We start from the raw sequence: 11,809 nt of genomic DNA, 5'->3' as shown, positions 1-11,809 counted from the left end.
AGAAGATGTGGTTTATGTATACAATGGAATATTACTGAGCCATTAGAAACGACAAATACCCACCATTTGCTTCAACGTGGATGGAACTGGAAGGTATTATGCTGAGTGAAGTAAGTCAATCGGAGAAGGACAAACATTGTATGTTCTCATTCATTGGGGGAATATATATAATAGTGAAAGGGAATAGAAGGGAAGGGAGAAGAAATGTGTGGGAAATATCAGAAAGGGAGACAGAACATAAAGACTCCTAACTCTGGGAAATGAACTAGGGGTGGTGGAAGGGGAGGAGGGTGGGGGGTGGGGGTGACTGGGTGACGGGCACTGAGGGGGGCACTTGACGGGATGAGCACTGTGTATTAATCTGTATGTTGGTAAACTGAACACCAATAAAAAATAAATTCATTATTAAAAAAAAGGAAATGCATCTTTATGGATTTGGAAAGAACTGAGAGACATTATTACCAATGATCATATTATTATGTTAAGGATTCCTCCCTGAGATTCTTCCCCTGTTTTAACTGACACTGAAACACTGTGAACTCTTTGGAAGACAAATGTCAAGGAAATAAATGTTATGCATTGCTAATTTTAAATGCACTTGCAATATGGTGTCTATTATAATAGAAGTATTTTTATGTGATTTTTGCTATTTATTATCCTTTCCTGCTTTTCAGGTTGAGGAGGCATTATACGTGTTCATGAGTGTTTTTCTTTCCTTCTGATATAAAATTCTTACTTTGTTCCCATCGAAGGAACTCTTTAAGAATAAGGCAAAAATTAATTAAACTATTCTTAAAATGTCTTCACACTTGGAGCCTGATTCATTTAAGTCAATTTTCAAAATAAATCTTATTTATTAGAAAAAAACACAAAGATTTATAGGGAAATTGAGAAGATAGTACAGAGAATTCTCATGCACTTGCACTCAATTTCTCCAATTATCGATATCTTATATTAGTATGGTACAAATATCACTTAATGAATCAATATTAAAATATTCGCATTAACCAAAGACCATACTTTATTCAGACATCCTTAGTTTTTGCTAAGTTACCATCCCTCACATCACATTACACTTGTCCTCATGTTTTCTTAGGCTCCTCTGGATTGTGACAGTTTTTCAGGCTTTCCTTGTTGTTGTTGAACTGGAACACTTTGAGAAGTAGAGTATTTTGTAAAATTTCCCTCAGTTTGGACATGTCTGTTGTTTATCTCATGATTGAACTGTGATTGTGGATTATATACAGAGATATACTGCCATTTTTATTATATCATATAAAGGATAGATACTATCAACATGATTCATCAGTCTTGAGAGGCAGATGTCTGCTATCCACTCATACATGGGAGTTAGAACCTAGCTACACTCTAATTGAAGAAGGCTGTTGGAAATCGCTGTATTGAACTCAGATATGGGTGAGTACAGGCCTGACACTTCCACATGCTTTGCACACAACCTCTTCCAGCACCTAACTTAAGGATGATAGGAGCTATGTCTACAGGCAGTCAGGATGCAGGAGGGTCCTGTCCTGAGCTCAGCTCTTGCAAGGAAGCATGCCTAGAAGCCAGCTTTCAACTAGCTGCGTTCTTATGGCCATGAGATCGTAGCAGCATTGTAAGTCAGGAGGTTCCATGAATATCACTCTACTGCACCTGGAGACACAACCATTGAAGCCTGCAGCTTGCCCCTTGTGTCCCATGAGCTTCTGGCAAACATCTCTAGTGAGGATGTTCAAACTCCATCTGCAGGCAGTGTGGAACTGTGAAGGACTGGGTGTGAGCTCACTCTCAGAAGCAAGATCCCTTTGGACACTGCGTTCAACTAGCTTCTCATGTATGGAACTTAATATGTAGCACCAATCTATGACAAGAATTCCTCGGAAATCGCTGGATTGAGCTTGGAGAGACTAGTCTTTTGGGCCTGCACCTTCCACTTACCTCTCACAACACTTCTGTCACGCATCGAACTTAGGCCTGTTAGGAGTGAAGTGTACCTGCAGGCAGGATGTGGGAGGTACAGGCCATAAGCTCAACTCTCAGAAATGTGTATCCCTTGCAGGCAGATGTCTGCTTGCCACTCATTTATGGGAGTTAAAACCTAGCACGACTCTAATTGAACAAGGCTGTTGGAAATCCCTGTATTGAACTCAGATACACGTGAATACAGGCCTGACACTTCCACATGCTTTGCACACAACCTCTTCCAGCACCTCACTTAAGGATGATAGGAGCTATGTCTACAGGCAGTCAGGATGCGGGAGGGTCCTGCCCTGAGCTCAGCTCTCACAAGGAAGCATGCCTAGAATCCAGCTTTCAACTAGCTGCGTTTTTATGACTGTGGTGTCCTTCTAACCTAACCTATACTTGGTCACTCCAGTCCCCAACTGGGCCTCAGCTGGACCTGGTGCCTCTGGTACATACCTTGGCCTCACCTGGACTGGGTGACTGTGTTCCCACCTGGGCCTCAACTGGTCTTATGACTTTTGTCCCCACCTGGGCCTCACCCAGACCAGGTGACTCTGTTCCACCTGGGCCTCACCTGTGCCTGGTGAATCTGGTCCCCTCCTGGGTATGACCTGGACCTGGTGACTCTGGTCCTCACGTGTGCCTCACCTGGACCTGGTGACTCTTGTACCCACCTGGGCATGATCGGGATATGGTTACTCTGTTTCCCAAGTGAGACTCTGGAACATTTAACTTTGGTCCTCACCTGGGCCTCACCTGGACGTGGTGACTCTGGTTCCCACATGAATCTCACCTGGACCTGGTGTCTCTGCTGTTCTTCTAGCCTCACCTGTCCCTGGTGACTCCAGTCCCCCCCACCCCGGGCCTCACCTGGATTTGGTGACTCTGGTCCTCAGCTTGGTTTCACCTGGACCTTGTGAGTGTGGTCCCCATCTTGGCCTCACCCGGACCTGCTGACTCTGGTTCCCACCTGGGCCTCACCTGTACCTGGTGATCTGGTTCTCACATGGACCACACCTAGACCTGGTGACTGTGTTGTCCTTCTAGACTCACCTTTCACTGGTAACTCTGGTCTCCACCTGGGCCTCAACTGGACCTGGTGAATCTGGTCCCCACTTGGTCCTCAAGTCATTGGGACATGGTTATTGTGTTCCCCACCTGGGCCTCCCCTGGACCTGGTGATTCTGGTCTGCACCTGAAACTCACCTGGATCTGGTGACTGTGGTCCCCACCTGGGCCTCACTTGGACCTGGTGACTCTGATCCCCATCTGGGCCTCACCTGGCCCTGTTGACTCTGGTCCTCAACTGGGCATAATTGGGACCCGGTTACTGTGTTCCACAACTGGGTCTCACCTGGACCAGGTGACTCTGGTCCCCCTCTGGGTCTCACCCTGACCTGGTGACTGTGAACCCCACTTTGGCCTTATTTGTACCTGCTGACTCTGGTTGCCACCTGCGCCTCACCTCGAACTGTTGACTCTGGTTCTTTCAAGGGCCTCCCCTGTACCTGGTGATTCTGGTCCCCACCTGGGCCTCACCTGGACGTGGTGGCTGTTGTCCCTACCTGGGACTCACCTGGACCTGGTTACTGTGTTCCACACCTGGGCCTCATGTAGACCTGGTGACCATGGTCCCCACCCGGACTCACACGGACCTGTTGCCTCTGGTCCCCACCTGGGCCTCACGTGTACCTGGTAACTCTGGTCCCCACCTGGACTTCACCTGGACCTGGTGACTCTGGTCCCCACCTGCACCTCACCTGGACCTGGTGATTCTGGTCCCCATCAGAGCCTCGCCCATACCTGGTGACTTAGGTCCTCCCATGGGCCTCACTTGGACCTGGTGAATCTGGTCCTTACCTGGTCCTCACCCGGACCTGGTGACTCTGGTCACCATCTGTGCCTCACCTGGCCCCGGTGACTCTGGTCCCCACCTGGACCCAGTGACTGTGGTCCCCACCTGGGCCTCACCTGGACCTGATGACTCTGATCCCCACCTGGGCCTCACCTGAGTCTTACCAGGACCTGGTGACTCTGGTCCTCAGCTTGGCCTCACCTGGATCTGGTAACTGGTCCCCACCTGGGCCTCACCTGGACCTGGTGTCTCTGGTACCTATCTAGGCATCATCAGGACAGGGTTTCTCTGTTCTCCACCTGGGACACACCTGGATCTGTTAACTTTGGTCCTCACCTGGCCTCACCTGTACCTGGTGACTCTGGTTCCCACATGGACCTCACCTGGACCTTGTGTCTCTCATTTCCTTCTAGCCTCATCTGTACCTGGTGACTGTGTTCCCCACCTGTGCCTCACCTGGATCTGGTGACTGTGTTCCCCACCTGGGCCTCACCCTGACCTGGTGAATCTGTTTCCCACCTGGGCTCACCTGGTCCTGGTGACTCTGGTCCCGTCCTGGGCCTTATCTGGATTTGGTTTCTGTGGTCCCCACATGGGCCTCACCTGGATCTGGTGGCTCTAGTTCCCACATCAGGTTCACCTGGACATGGTGACTGTGGTCCCCTTCTTGGCCTCACCTGAACCTGGTGACTCTGATCACCATCTGGGCCACACCTTGACTTGGTCGCTCTGGTCCTCACCTGGGTGTCATTGGGACCTGGTTAATCTGTTCCACACCTGGGCCTCACCTGGACCAGGGGATTCTGGTCCCCTTCTGGGCCGCTCCTTGACCTGGTGACTCTGGTCCCCTCCTGGGCCTCACCTGGACCTGGTGCCTCTGGGCTCCACGTGGGCCTCAACCTGGACCTGGCCTTTTTGGTCCCCACCTGAGCCTCATCTGGTGGTGGCTCTGGGTCCCACATGGGTCTCACCTGTACCTGGTGACTGTGGTCCTCACGTGGTCCTCACCCAGACCTGGTGACTGGTATGTGAGGAGTCTGCTCCAGATTCCCCCTCTCCCTCCACCCCTCCCCACTGCACCCTCTCTCAAGTAAATCTGAAAATTAACATCAAGACATGTGAGCATCTTTATCCCCTCTTCAGAGGTGCCTTCATATGTGTAATGACCATTTTAATGTCTTTCATGGACCCACCATGAGTCCCATCAGAAACCCCTTTTCTTTGATATTATTGAAGTACAGTCAACACACAATGTTACAGTAGTTTCAGGGCTATGACTTAGTGATTTGACAATTCTGTGCATACTCAGATCTCCCCACAAGAAGTGTCATCACCATCTGTCCCCATACAAAGTTGTCACAATAGTACTGACTCGATTGCCTAGGCTGTACTTTCTAAATATCTGTGACTTATTTATTTGAGAACCAGATACTTACAGCTCTTAATATGCTTCATCTATTTTGCCCATCTCCCACCTGTGTCCCCTCTGGCTATCAGTCACCATGATCCATCACATTAACAAGAGAAAGGACATGGGGAAGCCCGGGGGGAGGGGGGGGTGGGGGGGTGGGGGGGTGCTCAGTGGTTTAGCGCCTGCCTTTGGCCCAGGGCATGATCCTGCATTCCTAGGATTGAGTCCCAGGTCCGGTTCCCTACATGGAGCCTGCTTCTCCCTCTGTCTATGTCTCTGACTGTCTCTGCCTCTCTCTCTCTCTCTCTCTCTCTTGCTCTCTCGCTCTCTGTCTCTCATGGGTAAATAAATAAAATCTTAAAAACAAAAACAAGAGAAAGGACAAAGGCATACAATCCTCTCAAGAGTTGCAGAAAAAGCATTTGACAAAATACAACATAAAAAGCATAGTGGGTAGTGAAAGGAAATATAAGGGAAGGGAGAAGAAATGTATGGGAAATAACAGAAAGGGAGACAGAACATAAAGACTCCTAACTCTGGGAAACGAACTAGGGGTGGTGGAAGGGGAGGAGGGTGGGGGGTGGGGGTGAATGGGTGATGGGCACTGAGGGGGGGCACTTGATGGGATGAGCACTGGGTGTTATTTTGTATGTTGGCAAAGTGAACACCAATAAAAAATAAATTTATTGTTTAAAAAAAAGGCATAGTGGGTTTTTTATTTTTATTTTTTTTGGCATAGTGGGTTTTGAGAAAATGTATATCAACAGACTAAAGGCCGTGTAGGAAGACCCGCAGCTGACATCATCCTCAAGGGTGAAAACTTGAAATCGTCTCCCCTAAAAGCAGGAACAAGCCAAGGAAGTCCCCTCTCAGCACTGAAAGTCCTACCGTAGTCAACAGACAGGAAACAGAAAAGGTTCCACACCTGTAAGGGGGACGTCAAACTGTCCCTATTTGCTGAAGACATGGCATTAGAAACAGGAAACCCGAGAGACTCCACCAAAAACTGTTAGAACTAATGAGTGAATTCAGTAAAGTTGTGGGACACAAAATGAACAGAGATCAGTAGCCTTGCTGTGTCCCGACAATGAGCACTCAGAAAGGAAATTCAGGACATGACTCCTTATCAGGAGCATCCAAAAGAACAAAATAATTAGACTGAACCAAGGGAGTGCAAGACTTGTACACTGAAAATTACAAGACTTTGGGAGGACATCCTGGGCTCGTGGGGTCAGAGCCTTCATCTTGTTAAAATGTCCACAGTTCCAGAAGCCACTCGCAGTTCCAATGTCATTCCTATCAAAATCATGGTGGCCGATTTTAGAAATAGAAAAAGCACTCATAACATTTGTCCGCCCCCACAAATGACCCTGGACAGCAAATCAGTGTTGGAGAAGCAGGACAGAGCTGGACGCAGCACTTTCCTATTTCAAACGATGTCACAGAGACACAGGATAAAGCCGTGTGGTTCTCAGGCCCCTGGCTGGCTCCGTTGGTTAAGCATCCGACTCCTGACCTCACCCCTGGTCTTGATCTCGGGGTCATAAGTTCTAGGCCTGTGCTGGGCTGTGGACGAGGCATGGAGCCTACTTAAACAAACCAAACCCATAGGGGTGTGGTTCTGGCATAAGCTGAAGGAGCAGAATAGAGAGCCTGGAAGAAAATGCACTGATACAGTCAACTGATTTTTTAAAGTTAATTTAATTTAAACCCAATTAATTAACAGTATAGTGTATTATACTTTCAGAGGTAGAATTCAGGGATTCACCAGTTGGAGATAACACCAGTGCTCATGACATCACGTGCCCTGCTTCATGCCCCTCTACCAGTTACCCTGTCCCTCCACCCTCCTCCCCTCCAGCGACCCTCAGTTTTTTTCCTGTGATTGAGTCTCTTTTTCCTCCATCTCTGTTTTCATCTTATTTGGTTTTCCTTCCCTTCACAGATGTCCATCTGCTTTGCTTCTTTAATGTCTCCTATGAATGACACCACACGGTCATTTTCTTTCCTGACTGACTTATTTCACTTAACAGGATCCCTCTAGTTCTATCCGCGTCATTGCAAATGGCAAGATTTCCTTCTCTTTGATAGCTGAGTAACATTCCTCTCTCTATGACCATCATCTATCTCCCATCCTCTTTATCCATCATCTGCGGGAGGACACCGAAGCTCCTCCCAAGTGTGGCTACTGTGGACCCGGCTGCTGTGGACATTGGGGTGCAGGTGTCCCCGAGTCTCACTGCATCTGTATTTTCGGAGTGAGCTCCAGGCCGTGCACCTGCCGGTCGCAGGGCGGCTCTATTTGTAACTTCCTGAGGAGCCTCCACACTGTTTCCAAGGCGGCTGCACCAGCCCGCGGTCCCGCCCACAGTGGAAGAGGGTTGAGGGAATTTTGCGGGACGTGGTAAAAGTTTGGTCCACATTTCATTTCACGTCCTGTGGGCTCCAATTCATTGTCCTTAAGTATTTCTGAGGAAGCCGGGTGTTGGGCTCCGTTTCAGTGAGACGTTTCCGAAGCTCACAGGCCTCAGCTGGAGTCTGGAAGGAGGCAGGTGCGGGCCCTGGCACGGACGCCGCCTCCTGCACGGCCTCCTGCAGTGCCTGAGCGTCCCGCAGGGGGCGCCTGAGCCCAGGCCCCGCCCAAGGAGCGCGCGTGCACAGTAGCCCTCGTCCACCTGCACTAACAGGAGCCGGCCTGTGCTTGGGAGGCCTGAGGAGGACGTGGGGTCGCGTCCACGCTGATGAGCCCCAGCCTCCTCAAGACCCGCGGGGAGGCTTCAGGAAGATGTGGGCCCGCATCCACGCTGACAGGAGCCCCTGGGCCTCCTCAGGACCCACGGTGAGGCTTTGGGAGGACGTGGGGCCACGTCCACACTGACAGGACGCTGACATCCTCAGGACCCCCTGCATAGACTTGAGGAAATATGGGGATGCCTCCATGCAGACAGAAGACCCCAGCCTTGTCAGGGCCCGTGATGAGGCCTAAGAAAGATGTGGGGACCACATCCACACTGACAGGTCTCCGGCCTCCTCAGGACCCACTGTGAAGTTTTGGGAAGATTTGGGGCCATGTCCATGCTGAGAGGAGCCTCCAGCCTCCTCAGGTCTTATGGTGAGGCTTGAGGAAAATGTGGGGCCACGTCAACACTGACAGGACCCCCGTCCACCTCAGGACCTGCACTTTGGCTTTGGGACATATGGGGCTGCGTCTATGCTGACAGGTGCCCACAGCCTCCTCAGGACCCGCGGTGAGTTTTTGGGGGGACGTGAGGCCATGTCCAGGCTGACAGGAGCCCCCGGCCTCCTGAGGACCTGCTGTGAAGCTTCCAGAGGATGTGAGGCATAGTCCACAGTGACAGGAGCCCCTGTCGTCCTCAGGACCCACTGACTATGACTCAGGAACACATGGGGCCACGTCCGCACTCACAGGAGCCCGGCTTCCTCAGGACCCCCTGGAGGACTCTGGAGGCACCGTTGGGGGCCACATCCACATCAGAAGGGACTACTCAGAACCACAGGGTAAGTGAATGGGTAGAATTAATGGTAGGGTTAGAGGAGGGGAGGCAGTTGGTGGTTAGGGTTAGGTTAGATGGTAGGGGTTAGTGATTATGATTATGGTTATGGATTAGAGGTTAGGGTGAGGGATAAGGGTAAGGGTCAGTGGTTAGGAGTTAGGATGGGGGTTAGGGATTAGGGAAAGGGGTTAGGGTTAGGGACAGGATTTAGAGTTAGGGTTAGGGTTTAGGCTAGGGATTAGGGCTGGAGGTTAGGAGTTGGGGTTAGGGTTATGGTTAGAGTTAGGGTTGGGCTTAGGTTTGCAGTTAGGGTTAGGGGTTAGGGTGTGAGTTAGGGTTAGGGGTTAGGGTTAAATTTAGGGCTAGGTTTAGGGTTAGGGCGAGGGTTAGGGTTAGGATAGGGGTTAGGGCTAGGGTTAGGGTTAGTGTTTGGTTAGGGGTTAGGGTTAGGGTCAGGTCAGGGTCAGGGTACGGTTTTGGAAAAGGGTAAGAGATAGGGTTATGGAGTGGGTTAGGGGTTAGTTTTAGGGTACAGGTTAGGGTACAGTTTGGGGTATGAGATAGGGTTAGTGTTAGAGGGTTAGGGTTAGGGTACAGTTTAGGGTTAGGAATAGGATTTGAGTACATTAAGTTAAGGTTAGAGTTAGAGGTTAGGGTTAGATTTAAGGTAGGGGTCAGGGTTAAGGGTTTTGAATAGGTTTAGGAGTTAGGGTGAGGGTTGTCAGGAAGGTTCAGTGAATGTGTTTCGGTCTTGGGGTTTGTGTTTGGTTTTCGATTAGTGATAAGTCTTGTTTAAGGGTTAGGTTAACATTAGGATTAAGTGTAGGCTTAGGGTTATGTCTGTGTATGGTTAGAGTTTGGGTCTTGGCATGTGCCTGCACTGGGCCTCCTAGTATCTTCAGCAGTTTAGTTTTATGCACTATATTTAGGTTTTGGATTCAAAGATAGCCTGACTCCACCAAGTCAGTGGCCTCCCCAGAGAATCAAAATCCAGGCTTCTGAAGCTGGGGTGAGAATAGACATGGCAGGCTTCTACTGAGCTGAGCTAAGGAGGGGATTTGTGGCTCTAAATACTCTTTATTTGGATTTTCAGTTGCCTTTTTGTTTTTATCTCTTGTGCGCACATGTTTCATCAATCCTACCAATTATTATTTTAAAGTTTTACTTGAATTCCTGTTTGTAAACACAGTATGATATAGTTTCAGGTTTACCACATAGTGATTCAACCCTTGGATACAACGCCTGGTACTGGTCACAGGTGCCCTCCACTATCCCCATCCCCTGATTCCCCATCCCCACCCCCACCTTCCTCTGGTATTTATTAGTTTATTCTCTGTGGTTAAGAGTGTGTTTCTTGGTTTGCTTCTCTCATCGCCCCCCTCCGCCCCTTTGCCAGTTTGTTTGGTTTCTTAAAATTCACATGTGAATGCAATTGTATGGTATTTGGTATCTGTCTTTCTCTGACTGAGTTCATTTAGCATAAGTCCTTTCCACTTCTCCCATGTCATTGTAAATGGCTTCATTTCATCCCTTCTGATGACCGAGTGATGTCACAGTGTGTATATTTACCACATTGTCTCTGCCCATTCATCTGTCGATGGACATCTGGGCTGTATGCACAGTTTGGCTGTTGTTGATAACGCTGCTACAAACACTGGGCTGCGTGTCCCTCTTCGAATCTACTAAACTACTTTTGTATCCTCGGGGTAAATACCTAGCTGTGCAATTTTGGAATCGGAGGGTAGCTCTACTTTTAACTTCTTGAGGACCCTCCACACTGTTTTCCACAGTGGCTGCAACTGTTCGCATGCCCACCAGGAGTGTAAGGGGGCTCCCCCTTCTCGATAGCCTCACCAACACCTGTTGTTTCTTCTGTTGTTAATTTTAGCCATTCTGATGGCTGTCAGGTGACATCCCATTGTGGTTTTGGTTTGCATTTCCCTGATGATGGGTGACGCTGAGTGTCTTTCCATGTGTCTGGTGGCCATCTGGATGTCTTGTCAGAGACAAAGTCCATTCATGTCTTCTGCCCATCTGCAGTTGGATAATTTGTGTTTAGGATGCTGAGATTTATATTTGCTTTATGTATTTTGGATACTAACTCTTTATTGGATGCGTTGTTTACAAATATCTCCTCTCATGTTGTATGTTGCCTTTTAGCTTTGGTTGTTTCCTTCACTTTGCGGAAGCTTTTCAATTTGATGAAGTCCCAATAGTATTTTTGCTTTTGTTTCCCTCGCCTCAGAGGCATATCTAGAAAGAAGATCCAATGGCCAATGTCAAAGACGTTGCTGCCTATCTTTTCTTCTTTTTCTGGTTTCAGGTCTCACATTTAGGTCTTTAATCCGTTTTGAATTTATTTTTTATATATATGTGGTGTAAGAAAGTGGTCCAATTTCATTCTTCTGCATGTGGCTGCCTGGTTTTCCCAACACCATTTGTTCTTATCCTGGGGTCAGGGTTAGGGTTTGTTGAAGAGACTGTCTTTTTGCCATTGGATATTCTTTCCTGCTTTGTTGTAGATCATAGAGTTACAGGTTTGTATCTTCTTTTGGCTTTCGATTCTGTTCTATTGATCTAAGCGTCTCCTGTTGGGAGATTTTTGATTGCTGATTCAATTTCTTTGCTGGTTATCTGTCTGTTCAAGTTTCTTATTTCTTTCTTTTTCATTTTTGCTATGTTATATATTTCTAGGAATTGATCTATTTCTTCCAGGTTCTAGGTTGCTGGCATATAATTTTTCATAATGTTCTCTTATAATCGTTTGTATTTCTCTTGTGTTGGTTGTTATTTCTCTTTTCTCATTTGTGATTTTATCTGGGTCCTTTCTCATCTTTTTATCTTTTTTCTTTTTTAAAGATTTTATTTATGTATTCATGAGAGACACAGAGAGGCAGAGGTATAGGCAGAGGGAAAATGAGGCTTCATGCGGGGAGCCTGATGTGGGACTTGATCCCCCAGGACCCCGGGATCATGACCTGAGCCAAAGCAGATGCTCAACCACTGAGGCACCCAGGTGCCTTGCTGATTCAATTCCTTTGGTAGTTATGGGTCTGTTCACAT

At 48.4% G+C, this 11,809-nt stretch overlaps 1 long non-coding RNA gene across 1 annotated transcript in view; it reads left to right on the top strand.

Annotated features, from left to right (window-relative positions):
- Nucleotides 1-3,144: 3,144 nt before the first annotated feature.
- The window catches only part of LOC112644571 (uncharacterized), a 92,295-nt gene continuing 83,630 nt past the window's right edge, over nt 3,145-11,809 (top strand). Inside the window, exon 1 of the long non-coding RNA XR_007413689.1 lies at nt 3,145-3,328. This is a non-coding gene — a long non-coding RNA (uncharacterized LOC112644571). The remainder of the gene's footprint in view (nt 3,329-11,809) is intronic.

The sequence above is a fragment of the Canis lupus genome, chromosome 1 (genome assembly GCF_003254725.2).
Source record: "Canis lupus dingo isolate Sandy chromosome 1, ASM325472v2, whole genome shotgun sequence".
In the NCBI taxonomy this organism is placed as follows: Eukaryota; Metazoa; Chordata; class Mammalia; order Carnivora; family Canidae; genus Canis; species Canis lupus.
This window is presented reverse-complemented; position numbering and strand designations above follow the sequence as displayed.